Genomic DNA, 15,388 nt, shown 5'->3' on the forward strand with positions numbered 1-15,388 from the left:
CGACGGGGCAAGCCCCCTCCCCCAGTCCCTCCAAAGGCTCTCCCGTACCCTCCGGGGTTTTCCTACATTTGGGGCGAGGAGAAGTAGGGATGCGGAATACAGCTGCCGGCTGGTGGAGGCGAGCGATGCGGTCAGATGCGAGGATACCCCCTTAACACCCCGCCCCCCCATCCACCCACGCGCGCGTGTTCTCCCAGCGCTGATGATGCCCTGCCCGCTCCGCTGCTCTGGCTCGGCTCGTGACTCTGCTTCGTGCTGGCAAAATTCCGCAGCGTGCACTTGGGGGCGGGGGCGGGAGGTTGGCTCCCAGCCTTGCCCCTTGAGCTTGCCGCCCTCGGGCCTGCCCAACTGCCAGGCACCCCACTTACCTCCCTTCACCCCGCCTCCAATGACTGTGGCTTCCCACACCAGGTCATTGCCAGGCCCAGACCCCGTGTCCCCGTCCACCCTATGGGACATTCTTGTGTCTCCATCCTGCACCTGGTTGCCCTTGATGGCATTGAAATCTCCCATGTTTTCCTCAGGGCCCCACAACCCCACCTCCGGAGTCCACATGGTTGCTGGCGGCAGAGGGGGAGTAGGGCGGCCCACAGGCTATCCACACGGCCCCTGTGGTGTACACCCTCTTGGAACAGGGCAGTGGAAAAACAAACAGGAACTCCGCAGGAGGAGAGGGATCCTAAACACCAGCTCATTTCCACTCTTTGTTGATCACCCAAGCACGTGTCCCTCCCCCCCTCCCCGGAAGTAAATATTGTGGTTTGGTTCCATTCAGCACCGAAGAATACGCCTTCGCTGCCCCTGCTAACTGGGCAGCAAGGCCTAGCCCAGGTTTCTCTCCTCTGGGTTGCAGTGCGTCTGACGCAAGGTCTGAGGTAAGGTGGTGTGTGTTGGACACAGAGGTAGGGTGAGAAATAAATATGAAAGGCGAGAGATACCCAGAAGTCAGGTCCGGCCCTCGCCCAGTTGTTAACACCCTGCCCTGGAAGGTGTGGGCTCGCTTCTCTGAGGCCCGTCCCCTAGCTGGAGGATGATTCTGGATGTTGCGCTAAGAGACAGACCTGGGGCCCTCGCTTCCAGGTGGCGGTTGCCTGGGCTAAAGTTTCACCAAGAGAGAGGCAGCAGGGCTGGGGGTTGCAATTCCAGGTTCCAGCGTTACCTGCTAAGAGCTTGCCCTGGATGGGCTCTTGAAAACTGCCTTGTAAACAAGCTCTTTCAGACCCCAAAGAGAAGTCTGAGTGGACGGTTCAGTGTCCCCTGGGCCCTCTTCTGCTCCAGTCTACTGGGGTTGTTGAATCCGGTTGCCTTGGACATTAGAAACTTGAGGACGTCCTTCAGCAAGCCCTCTACGCTCCAGGTCAAGCTCCTCAGAATTCCTGTTATTCAGGATAGCAGTTTCATACAGTTTAGCAGCAGCTTGTTCTTTGAGTTAATTTTGTCACCAGGTATCACCTTGAAAACAGAGGTTTATGTGCAAACACGCAAAAGGCCTCAGGAGAGGGCTGCACTCCTGGAGGAGCAAAGGGCACTGCCGAGCTTTAGGAGTCTTTGACCATTTATTTACTCGTTCCTGTTTCTTGAGGGCTTACTGTGTTCTGCGCCTTACGCAAGGCACTGGGGAAACCTAGTTAAAATGACATGGCCTCTGTTGATGAGGAGTATTGGGTCCACTGAGAAGACAGTAAATGATTTTATCCCAGTGAAATGATATAACTGGATTGCTCATGAGATACAAGGGTAACATAAGGGGGAAGCTGCTGAAATCTGCACTGGGGAGTGTATCTGTCAGCTTGGGCTACATCATGTTGCAGTAACAATTGACTCCAATGGCTCAAGTAGCTAAAAACAATCGAGGTTTTTATTTTCTCACATGCATGTCCACCAGAGGTCTCCTGCGATTTTGCTGCATGCTCCCTTCATTCTGGAACCAAAGGTAAAGGTGCTGTCCCTACGTGGGTCTGGCTGGTCTTAATGGCAAAGAGAAAATAGAGATGGCAGAGCCGTGTAATGGCTTCTGCTCCAGAGTCGTATATGTCACTCTCACTCATGCCACATTGGCCAAAGCAAGTCATGTGATTAAGTTGGCCATAAATAGAGCAGAAAGTATAATCTTCCTACAGGGTCAGGTGGGGTGGTGACTATCTGGACCAATAATACAATCTACCACAGCTTTCCAGAGGTGGTGATGCTTGGACCGATTGCAAAAGTAAATTAGAACTTGGGCAGGCAAGCAGACAAGGCAGGGAAGGATATTCCTATAGAGAGAACCTCATTGGCCACAGTCATAGAGGCATGAAACTGGTACAACAACCTTTCCCCCTAAGTCTGCATAGTGTGGGGCAGCATTCCTCATCCACTGTCCCTTTCCATGTATGAATCTCTTTTTAGGGGCCTGCCTCCAGCCCTGTTTCAAAGGGTTGTCAGTGGGGGAAAGATGCTGATTGGTTGTTGTATGTCTTCCCAGAGGAAATGGACCCAAGTTACCCCAAAAGCCTCTTGTCCTCCATAAATACTGGAAAACAGAACAGCGACAAAAACAAATCAGCAAATTGCCATGAGATTCTTGTCATCTTGGAGGCTTGATAGTGATGGGTCTGGACAGCCATGCCTGGGAGGGGGTGCTGGGGGCTACCAGAGCGCCCCTGCAGGTGTCAAGCCTTCTAAGATTTCAGCCTTTGTTCATGGAGGAGTTTCAGGGGATGTCTCTAGATGGTTCTTATAGTCACCTGGGTCTCTGCAACCCTGCCTCTGTCTCCTGGTGAGCCAGATCAATAAAAGCCTCATTCCCACCCACTTCTTTCATTTTCTATCTTGATTTAAGTGTTAAAAGAGGGACCTGTTGGACTTCCCCAGTGGCGCAGTGGATAAGAATCCGCCTGCCAATGCAGGGGACGTGGGTTCAATCCCTGGTCCGGGAAGATCCCACATCCCGGGGAGCAACTACGCCCGTGGGCCACAGCTACTGAGCCTGTGCCCTGGAGCCCGTGAGCCACAACTACTGAAGCCTGCGTGCCTAGAGCCCATGCTCCACAGCAAGAGAAGCCACCACGAAGAGTAGCCCCCGCTCGCCACAACTAGAGAAAGCCTGTGCACAGCAACGAAGGCCCAAGGCAGCCAAAAATAAATAAAATTAAAAAAAAAAAAAGAGGGACCTGTTGACCAAGATGCCTAGGTGACAAACACACCGTCAGATGCTGCTAAGCAAGAACAAATGCATGTTATTGATTTCCAGAAGGATTAGGTAAACCTTTTGTAGTGGTTTGGCTTTTCCTTTATGGTAGTCTAGATGCTTGGGGGGCAGTGCTCAGGGCCTGATTCTTTTCCCCTCTGTAACCCCTAGAGCAGTATTTCCCTGAGTACCAGAGCCTTACCCAAGGGAGATTTGTTTCTGGGTTGATTCGTTGGAAGGCAACCCTTCTAAAGAGAGTCAGGAATATTTCAGTTGCAAGTAACTGAAAATTCAGCCTAACCAGCTTAATTTAAAGCGGATTTTTAATTTTTTTCGTTCACATAACTGGAAAGTACATAGGGCAGTGTCACCCTCAGGCGTGGCTTCGCGTAGGGGCTTAAAGCAGACATCTGGTTTCATTCTCTCTCCCTGTCTAGGCTCTGCTTTCTCCTGTCTCAGATAGGCTCCTTCAGTCTGGTTGTAAGATGGCTCCAGAACTTCCAATCTTGCACCTACCTGGATTCACGTCCATTGGGAAAGAATGTCTGTGCCTTTCCCAGCATTCCTGGCACAGGTCTCTCCTAAACCAATCGTGGTTTTGGGATTGTGATGCTCCATTGATAAAGGCCAAAGGCACATATATTTTGGGTGAGTTTCACCCCACTCAAAGCACGGGACTGAGAGATGGAGAGGAATGGTTCTCAGGAGGCATCCAAAGGTGGTGACGAGAGGAAAGGTGAATGGCAGGTGGGTGACAAAAACAGCAGATGTTCAATTCATTAACAGTAGTCTGTATCCGCCAGCTATTGCTACAGTAACGCTGTATAACAAACCACCCCAAAACTCAGTGGTTTACAATATTTAGCATTAACTTTTTTTCTCATTCACGGGGTTGTGGAGTGGTTGGCTCATTTCTGCTTTGGGCTGCAGATTGACTAAGCTTGGCCCCAGGATGTGGACTGGGTTCAGGTTTAGTCTATTTCCTCTCATCTTCCTGGGAACAGGAGCCACCTCGGGTATGTTCTTCTTGTGGTGAACGGCAGAAACACACCGCGCCTTTTAAGACCTTGGCTCAGAACTGGCACGCCTATTGGCTCTGCCCATATTCCTTTGGCCAAAACAAGTCAGGAGGCCAAGCCCAACATCAGTGGGGCAGAGAAATATACTGAAAAATAATCCAGTTCATCACAGTGTTGGAAAAAGTGAGCTCAGCAATAGGATTAGAATGGGCTGCTCCAGATTTCCCAAACTCCATCCCTGTGGCTTTATTGACAGTTGTCCCATGTTCACATGGACATGTGTGAAAAGTTTCTGCTGAGAAAATCATGTATCAAGTTCTTTTGTCTCCCTAACTTCCCTTTCCCCTGGCCTCAGCCTTCAGTCTGCCGCTAGATTTTCCTGCACCAACTATCTGTGATTCACTTCACCTCTTTTAGAGGCTGTGAGGGCTGATACAAGAGCTATGGTGGGTGAGTGTCAACAGCAGGTGAATGCCCACCTGTCTGGAACATTGTGGAAAGATTTCTTGCCGTGAGTGGGAGATTGGATAAGAAGAGATTACTTCTTGAGCCCTTTCCCACACTAAGATACTCTGATTCTGGGTATCCTATGTGTGGGTTTTACCCCACAGGCCTGTAAGTCTTGTAGTTGCCCAACCTAAAGACTGAAGAAAGAGCCCAGAGACAGTGACAGAGACATCAGTGATTTATTGGACAGAGGCTCTTACACAAAGGGTCCTGGAGTGACACCCAACCGTACACGGCAGATGGTGGGCAGGAGGTGGCATCAGTCTTCACTACTCATGGGAGAAGGAGGCTACCATTAATAGGGGGAGTTGACAGCCAGGTGGGCTCATCAGTTACCAGGGACTAATTAAGCCCTATAATTAAGAGGATTACATAGTCATGTGAGAGAAGCAGGGACTGGTTGAGCAGGGGATGTACAGAGAGCAAGAGAACAGCCATCTTGAATAGCCTAACCATACACTGTGTCAATTTCTGACCTGTGTAGTTGTATTTTAGGATACACGGTTTGACCTGTGAATCTTAGATCTCTTTGCCTCCAGCGTCCTCAGTCTGGGATCCATCAGGGCCTGAGACAATAAGCTCAAACACCCAGAAGACCATTATTCTGCCTCCTCTAGGGGACCCCATGAGGAAGAGGAATTGGAAGAAGGCAAGTTTCTCAGCAGCCACATTTCTTTATAAAGCTTTTCTTTGCCTCTGGATGGCTTCAGATGGAAGAGCCATCCGGAAACATTAGTCTCTCCCTCTCTCCCTCCCTGCCTTTCTTCCTTCTTTCCTTCCTTCCTTTCTTTTAAAAATGGATCTCCAAGAAACGAAGCACAACTTTTCATTCTGTATGCCAGGGGTGCAAAGGCCTCCACATCAGGAAGTTCTGCATAGTGTCTAACTTGATTCTCCATGGTTGGCCATCATTTCTCCCTTCTTATCTCTCACATCTTTGCGTATGGTGGAATCCATCTCTAACGTTGGTGTTATAGAGACCTGGTTCCAGAAGAAAGAACTAGTATTGTTTTCTTTTATTTCATGTCAACAGGCAATTGTTGAACGAGTGTGATTGTCTCCATAAACACTGCAGTGTTAAGGGCATCACCTTTGGAGTCAGACTGTCTGGGTTCCAGTTCTGGCTCTGCCACTTACTAGCTGTATGACCTTGGACAAGTTATTAATCATCACTTGTCCACAGTCTCCTTGTCTGTAAAATGTCTTTATGAGAGTGCCTCTCACAGGGTTCTCATGAGGGACAAGAGAGTTAACACATGTGGAGCACTTAGAATAGTGCTTCGGCTATATGTGTTCAGTAAACTTGGGCTGTTATTATCCTTACTTTGAGATGTAAGACTTAGTTGCTGGGGACTTCCCTGGTGGCGCAGTGGTTAAGAATCCACCTGCCAATGCAGGGGACACGGGTTCAATCCCTGGTCCAGGAAGATCCCACATGCCATGGAGCAACTAAGCCCGTGCACCACAACTATTGAGCCTGCGCTCTAGAGCCCGCGAGCCACAACTACTGTGGCCGCGTGCCACAACTACTGAAGCCCACGCGCCTAGAGCCCGTGCTCCGCAACAAGAGAAGCCGGCGCACCACAATGAAGAGTAGCCCCTGCTCACCGCAACTAGAGAAAGCCCGCACGCAGCAATGGAGATCCAACGCAGCCAAAAATAAATAAATAAATAAATAAATAAATAAATAAAAAATAAAGACTTAGTTGCTGTCCTCAAAGAACTAAAACTCCAGGGAAGAAAACTGCACTGATGACACTGGGGGGGTAGCTGTCCTCTTGTTTAAGATGGCAAGGGGACGTAGGTGGTTGTAGGAACAAAGTGAGAGAAAGTTACAAGGAGGTAGATTTTGTAAGATAAGATCTTCCTAACAATAGAATTGGTAAGTAATGAGCTCCCCTGTCATCAGAGGCATTCAGGCAAATCCTGAATAGACATCCAGGTAGATGGTATATGACTTTGCAAATGGGTAGTCCATGGGCTGGATGGATCTCACCTGCAAAGATGTATTATTTGGGTGGTCATGTATTTTTTAAAAGTTTCAATGAGTCGACAGTTGATTAGGAGAGAATTCTCTGGCAGTCCAGTGGTTAGGACCCCACGTTTCCACTGCAGGGGGCACGGGTTTGATCCCTGGTTGGGGAACTAAGATCCCGCAAGCTGCATGGTATGGCCAAATAAAAATTTTAAAAAATTAAAAATAAAAACAAACAAAAAACGATGGATTAGGAGATTTTTGTTAAAAAGTCTAGATTTTCAGCTTGTTTGTTTTTTGCAGAGTTGGAAGATCTGGCAACACTGAATCGACAGTCCTGCATATCAGTAATGCAGCTGAGCTGTGGCTACTCCATTAAGATAAAGCCTATTGTACATATATGTATGTCTTATACCCTCTTTTAGGGCCGCATCTCTCATTTATGGGAGACAACTGACTCCTGTGTATTTTTATTTTATTATTTTTTTGCGGTACACCGGCCTTTCACTGTTGTGGCCTCTCCTGTTGTGGAGCACAGGCTCCAGACGCACAGGCTCAGTAGCCATGGCTCACGGGCCCAGCCGCTCCGCGGCATGTGGGATCCTCCCAGACCAGGGCACGAACCCATGTCCCCTGCATCGGCAGGCGGACTCCCAACCACTGCGCCACCAGGGAAGCCCTCCTGTGTACTTTTAAATTTACAACACCTGTTGCAGAATGTCTGCATAGTGGGTGGGAGGCTAGATCAGATGAGATCACCTTTAGATCAGATGAGATTCACCTGATCCCAGATGAACTCCCTCCTAATTCTGAGAGCCTCTGTTCTGGATGCAAATCTGACCTCTGGCACAGCACCATTCATTAAGCGTACCCTGCACACCTACTCCTTGCTAAGCCCTATGATTCATACTAGAATACTAAACTGGCCTTCAGTGGGTCCTATTTTAAATATTGAAAGGAGAACACTTGTTTTCTTTATTCACTATTCACTGACTACTTCTTACACCAAATGTGTGTGGCTTTTTCCCCATCAAGCAGTTCTTCAACTCTTCAGACATCAGCTGGGTGTCCTACAGTTCAAACTCAATTCTGACAATAATGCCTGTAGTTCGCACAGGCCCCATGGGTTAAGGGCTCAGTTCCATGACTGCCCACCCTCCTCCCTCCCTTAGATGCCAGTCGCCAAGTCCAGGTTGTCACCTGTGCTTCTTACCTTCTGGCTATAAATTAGAGGCTCCCATGACCCCCTCCTTGGGTTTGATAGTTTGCTAGAACATCTCACAGGATGAGAGCTCAGGAAAACAGTTTACTTACTAGATAATTGGTTTATTATAAAAAGATACAACTCAGAACGGCCAGATCAAAGAGGTGCATAGGGCAAGGCATGTGGGGAAGGATGTGGAGCTTCCAAGCCTTCCTCTATGGTCAGGCCACCCGAGATGGCTGTTCTCTTGCTCTCTGTACATCCCCTGCTCGACCAGTGCCTGCTTCACCTGTACCCTACTCACATGACTGCCGGTACTACATACTTGCCTCCCACCCCAGCTAGAGATTGTTCTAACCTGACGTCACTGATTGATCCCACCTGACGTCAATTCCCTCTATAATTGATAACCTCCCACTCCCTCTGGGTAGTGAAGATTACCGCCCAGTCCAGCCCGCCTGTCTGCATCGTAGGGTGTTGCTCCAGGATCCTGCTTCAGACGCTTCAGATGTGTAAGCTCCCCCATTTATTAAACCATTGGCGTCTCTGTTGCTGACCCTAGGCTCTTTCTTCGGTCCTGAAGCTGGGCAAGTACAGGCACGGTAGGCCTGGGGGGTGCAGCCCAACAATTGGCGGCGCCTGCCAGGAGACCGAGGAAATTTCCGTGAGTGCAGAGATGTCGGGAGATAAGGAAGGGGAATGGAAAGTTGCGGGGCCATCCGCTAATATGTGGACCCAGGAGATCCCAGGGTGTCTGTCCACTAGTATGTGGGGTCCTGTGGTGGCTGTCCTTGAGGAAGGGGGGCTGCCAAGAGAGTATGGAAAACAGTGGCCCCTAATGGCTCTGCTATTGTGTCAAAGTGAGCCTTTGTCATTGGGTTGGCTTTTACCTTGGATGTGTGCATGGGCGCCTAGTACGTACGTGAGTCCAAATCCTGTTCTCTCTCTTTGGTCCTGACCTTCATTAAAAGGCCCTGGTAACTTGAATGCTGATTCATGTTTTTCTGAAGGTGAGGCAAGTGAATGTGAGGGAACGATATGTATTCTTGTCTACTGCTATTAATTGTTTAAACTGAGTTGGCTATTTAGAAACTGAAAATATAAATTCCTAAAGATGTCCTCTTTTGACATTCTAAAACTGTTTAAAGGGAGTTAGCTTCCTAGAAGGATTGGTATTTTTCTTGTGCCTTTGAGATGTAAATGACCTGCCTGGGCTCTCAGGAACGTTAATCACCTGGTCCCTGAGAGTGAAGAAAAAAAAAGAGGCCTTTTAGAACTCTATAGGAATAATTATGTTTTGGGAATGTCTGTCTAAAATTGTTTCTCCAGATTTTGGTAATTTGCAACTAAATTAAGTTAAATGAAGAGAATTCTTTGAAAATCTGGGTCATTTCAAATAGGATAAAATATTGGAACATTAATTGCTGGGGAGGTGTAAGTTTACCTACCTTTGCCTTTTTAGGAGAGAAAGACTAAAGCATAAGTTTTCCAATCAGGAAATGCTGGTAGGGCAAAAAGTTCACAATTACTTTCTTCTTGGTTTCTGCCAGAGATTAAGGTTGTTAAGGGTTAAGATTATAATCGGTCATAATCCTAGTTACTGTGACCAAGTTTCTTTATTGATTATGTTGTAATCAGGTGTTTAACAGTGCCTTTTTAGGTCTTTTGTGATTTATAGACGTATTGTTGTATTCTGATGCTTTTGCAAAAGTGCTTCATCTTCAAGAAGATTCATAGGAAGGAGCTTTTGACAAGTCCAGGTCTCTGATAAATTTCAGATCATACCACTGAACTGGGTAAGAAACTAAAGAATCCTAAGGGAAAAGCTGATGGCTTCATAAAAAGTTAACAAAAGGATTGGTTACTGAGTGAACTGGTAGATATGGTTATACTTTTTATGGTTTTTGTCTGGAATATTACTGGTTTTTGTGGGGTTTTTTTTGCGGTACGCGGGCCTCTCACTGTTGAGGCCTCTCCCGTTGCGGAGCACAGGCTCCGGACGTGCAGGCTCAGCGGCCATGGCTCATGGGCCCAGCCGCTCCGCGGCATGTGGGATCCTCCCGGACCAGGGCACGAACCCGCGTCCCCTGTATCAGCAGGCGGACTCTCAACCACTGCGCCACCAGGGAAGCCCTATTACTGGTTTTGATCTGTGTTTCCCAGGTCTAGGGAAGCCCTTCCCCTAAAGTTAGTTACGACTTACAACAATTTGGTAAACTACACCTGTGGGTAGAATTGAAACATTTTCTTCTCTCTGCCTGGTCGCTCCAGAAACTGGAGACTTTTGGGTTCTGAGCAGCCTTATCAAGTGAATGGGAAAGACTGTCTCCTGGCATGTGCAGGTATCTCGATATTTTGGGGACCTCTAGAAGAGAGAAATCCACTGACGTGGAGTCTGATGGCAGGCCCTTGGCATGGCTCTCCTGGCCTTGAGAGGTTTCCTGGGAATTCAGTCTGAGACTCCTGAGGAATTCTACCACAGCCAGTTTGGAGGAGCCTATGTGGTCAACTGACCAGACTTGTTTTGCAAACAAATTAGTTCTTCTTTGGCTGTGTTTGGTGGAGATGAGGGTAATTTCAGAGAGAAAAAAGGTTGTTTCAATAGATATTAAATTCTAGTTCTGCTAATTGAGGTCTGTATTTACGAAAGTTACTGTGTTAGCCATACTTTTGCCCTGATGTTCAGGCTGGAAAGAAAATTATCTAGTGAAGTTGTCCCAGAGTATAATTACTCAGAGTGTATCACTGCTTGCTTTATGTCTGCCGCTAAAAGCACATGTACAATGTTTGTGTAACACTTTGGTATAAGTAATAAAATGTATAGCCTATAAAATGTTTCCCCATACCTCTGAGCTTGTTCACAATATCTCATTAGTTTTCCCTCAAAGTGGACAACTCTACAAGCAAATAGGAAGGAGGCCTAGCACTGAGGCACGTGGTCTGGACCCAGGGTAGGCAGCGTTTACCCTGGCTCCCAGGAACATATACTTTGGTCTATCTAAAGATGTGCAGTCAAAAGGGGAAAATGATGGGAAAATCTTCATATATGGAGGTATGGGGAAGTCATTCTGGCTTATACGTGGTTTAATTTAAACTTTATGGACCAGCGTGGCCTGTTTGGTGGCCTGTCGAGCGTGAATTATGCATCTGCTTTGGCCATGTGGAGGGGAATGCATCTGAAAGTGAAAATGGAGTAGCTGTGGTTCAGACACCCAAGGTAAAACTGGGTGGCCATTGTTCAGAACTGTATTGCAGACCAGCACAAAAACCACAGACAGGTGTGGTATTATCTCAGAATGCAGGTACTGCTTGTATTTTGTTTAGTGGTCACGGTCACCCTTGTATTGTACCTGTTAGATGTCTTACATTTCGTCCCTAGCTTGAGCGAAGGGAATCTATTTGAGGACGGAACAGCAACACTGGCCTCACTACAAAATGAGTCTAATTGCTGGGTCAAGAGCGAGATGCCACTGTCATCTTCCTCTGGACTTCCATGAAAAACTGACCCAGCTAATGTGACCATGTGGGGATGACTGACAATGGGGCAGGGGAAGACTTTCACCATCTTCCTTTCCCATGGGCCAGTACATCAGAAGGACCCCTTTGGTAAATGTAAAAACCAAGGGTGGCCTTACCTTCCTTATAACTGGACAGGGCATTGCTGCCATTGACTCCATCTCCATTGACCTGGTAAGCGCTTGGCTCCAAAATTTGCCCACATCCTGGCAAACGACTGTTCTTAGCATACTAGGTATCTTACTGTTGACACTCTTTAGCTGCTGGTGTCTGTAGTGTATTTGTGGTATCTGGTGGCAATGCCCCTCTATATACCCAGGGATATCATGGAAGAGGGGTGGACCAAGACTGTAAGGGTCGTGCAGGGTCTGTAGGGGTGGAGTGTAAGGTCAGGCCCCCCAGGATGGCTGTTCTCTTGCTCTCTGTACATCCCCTGCTTCATACCAGTGCCTGCTTCACCTCTACCCTACTCACATGACTCGCCTTCCACCATACGTGCCTCTGCCCCCCAGCTAGTGATTGTTCTAACCTTTAGATCAGAACATCTCCACCATGACAGCTTATCAAAGGGGCAGTGAGGGGCATGCCCCTCAGCTGGTTTCCCTGGTAACCGATGAGCCAACCTGATGTCAATTCCCCCTGTAACCGGTAACCTACCCAACTCACTGCCGGCCAGGAGTGAAAACTGCCACCCTGCGTGGTACAGTGTTGCTCCTGGACCTTGCTTCAGACATGTAAGATCCCTCATCCGTTAAACCATTGATATCTCTGTCACTAACTCTGGACTTCTTGTTCGGTCTTCAAGCTGGGCAAGTACAGGCCTTGTAGGCCTGTGGGGTGCAGCCCAGCACTTACCCAGGTTCACCGCCCTCCCAGCACTTCTACATATTCTGCAACCTGGGAGCTCCCAGGACCCCATACTATTGCTTTTTTATGGAGACTTCATTACTTAGGCATGGTTGATCAAATCATTGGCCACTGGTGATTAATTCAACCTCCAGCCCTTCTCCCTTCCCTGGAGGTCAGGTCAGGGGCTGAAAGTTCCAACCCTCTAAATGGTTGGTTCCCCTGGCAACTAGGTGCCATCCTAAGAGGTTTTTCAAAGTCACCTCATTAACAAGCTCAGGTGAGGTTTATAGGGGCTTGTGATGAATAACAAAAGATGCTCCTTTCACCTTTATTCCTCTTTTAGGGAATTCCAAATGCTTTAGGAGCTATGTGCCTGAAGACCAAATACATATTATAAATCACAAGAGTACATATTTGAATTTTTGTGGTAAAATATACATAACATAAATTTATTATTTTAACTCTGTTTAAGTGTACAATGTATCGGCATTAAGAACATTAACGATGTTGTACAACCATCACCACTGTCCATTTCCAGAACTTTTCTGCCCCACACAGACTCTGTATCCATTAAAAAATAACTCCCGATTTCCTCCCCCGCCTCAGTCCCTGGTAACCTCCATTCTACTTTCTAAGAATTTGCTTATTCCAGAAACTTCATACAAGAGGAATCATACAAAATGTGGTTTTCTGTGTCTGATTTATTTAATTTAGCATAATGTTTTCAAGGGTTATCCATGTTAAACCATGGATATATCAGAATTTCCCTCCTTTTCATGGCTCTCATTGTACATATATACATTTCATTTATCCATTCCTCTGTTCATGGACACTTGGGTTACTTCCAGTTCTTGGCTATTGTAAATAATGCTGCTGTGAACAGTGGGGTACAATATCTGCTGGAGTTTCTGCTTCCAATTCTTTTGGGTATATATGGTCCTGTTATATTTTAATTCAAATTGAACAACGAACTTCCAGCTCTTTCTTCTTCTTGGTGGTCCGTAAGGCAATAGAGAACCTGGAACTTCCATTTTCCAGATGCAGAAACTGAGCAGGAGATTAAGGCTGCAAACTGGAACTGGAAACTAGATCCTTAGGGTGGAGTCTTTGGCACTAACATCCCCAAAGACAAGGTTTGTGCATCACCGATACATCCGCAGGACAAGTGGCCAGGAGGCAGTCCACATGGTGAAAGAATGGATGGATGTTTTTTGTGCTGACACTTTGAAGAGCCTCTCGAATAAGCTCCTGGTGTCTGTAACACTTCTTCCTCCCCTTTCCCAAATCTCACTCTCCATTTATTAGACACACTCCCCCCCCACTCCCACCCCACCCGCCCCGCCAAGGGACTTGGACAAACCAGCTGGTGCTGGTCCATATCTTAAGTCATAACAACTTCAGTCTCATTCAGGCCTGAGAGAGGTTGCTTTCCAAAGTGTTCTGTCCACAGTCCCAGGTGTACGTCTTTCCCTCCATCCTGTGTGGGGCTTCACTTGAGCTTCACCCCGAGTTCATTGCAATTCCCGAGCAACTGGTTCCTGGCTGCTGTGTGAGACCCACTGGGGGGCCCTCTGGCATAAGGTAGGGGTGGATTTGGATGCTTTCTAGTCAAGTTTTGTCAGAGAATCTCTAGCCTGCTGCGTGGTTGCAGGTCCTCTTATCTCGCCAAGCTGTCCTGGGGTTTTGGGAATCTCAACCCAAATTCCCTTTTGTCTAAAAATTGAGACAAATGTAATTTTAATGAAGTGGTGAAAATGCTTCTCTTGGTAAACTGTACTGTCGACTTGGCATTTGCTTTAGAAAATGGGGGCTCTGAAAGGATTCCCTGCTCTCTTCTCCTTGGAGGAGCCTGGCTTCAGGCTCTCAGAGGAGGTAAGGGGTGTGGCTTAAATCATCTGGGGTCCTTTGTCCACTTGCTTTCTGCCCACACGACAACAAAAGCTGTCACTAATGGCACAGAGATGGGATGCAGAAGGCGTGTGCCTGTCTCTCGCTATTGGGGAGAGTGTGTGTGAGAAAGAAGGCAAGTGATGGTGAGAAGCACACGCAAGGCATCCATTTCATGCCCCCAAAGTAGTATGGCTAAAGGTTCAGTTTCACCAGGGAAAATTCTCTGTCTGGTGGAGGAAGGAGGCACTGAGACAAAAGGTTTCGTGGTGAGGGTGGGGTGGAGATGAGCTCGTGCAGGTTTGGCAAAAATAGAGAACTAAATCCATCTATCTATAGCCCGACTACCGGCAAACAACCACCCATCTCCGCTGAAAGTGGGCGGGGCCGAGGGGAGCAGGGGAGGGAGCGGCCTCGCGGGCAGAAGAGGGTTAACCGCTCCGGGCGCCCAAGGACGTCAGAGCGGGTTCTTGTCTGCAGCTGGGATTGAGAGCTTTTATCCCTTGTTATTTTTCCTCCCGTCTTTGCTTTTTATTGTGTTAGGATTTCGGGATTTGGCTTTTTATTTTTTTAATGTTGAAAATATTTGGAAGGGGAGAAAAAAAAATCAATCCCAGTGAAAGGGTAGGAAGACAGCAGGCTGGAGGATGGGGCCATTGGGAGTCCGTGGTTCAGATCAAGAGCAGGGCAGCTACCCTTACGTGACCCCCTCCCATCCCTACATTCCCCTGAACCCCCAAAACCTCAACCTGGGCAAAGGGGCTTCCTGCTTTGGAGCCATTCATCCACAAGTCAGCTATGAGGCCCGCTGTTATTAACAGGGGCCACTGCCCCATGTGCCCTCCTCCTCGACACAGCCGTCCTTCCACCCAGCAGTCGTAGCCTGTGGTGGGCTGCGAGGTCAGGAGATGTCTCTGCAGCAGACTGTCCTCTGCTGACCCAGTGGGGAAGGGCATGGAGAAGGACACAATCTCTCTGAAAGTGAGGGGGGAGAATAGAGGAGATCAGGTTCCAGAAAGGAGGGAAGGAGTGGCATGCATTACTCAAGACAATTTAGAGCTGCTTAGATGTTTATAAGATACTTCTTTAGGAAGTTAATATGAAAACTCAGGGAGGCCATATTCAGCCGATGGCCATAGGGGTCAGAATTTTTCGTAGTCTGCAGGTTTCAGGACAGAGTTGTTGGTCTGAGGCAGAAGGTACTGAGCACAAAGGTCAGGCGAGAGAAAGGTAAGGTGGCCTGAGTGTGATGCCATGAAGCC

The sequence above is a fragment of the Orcinus orca genome, chromosome 8 (genome assembly GCF_937001465.1).
Source record: "Orcinus orca chromosome 8, mOrcOrc1.1, whole genome shotgun sequence".
NCBI lineage: Eukaryota > Metazoa > Chordata > Mammalia > Artiodactyla > Delphinidae > Orcinus > Orcinus orca.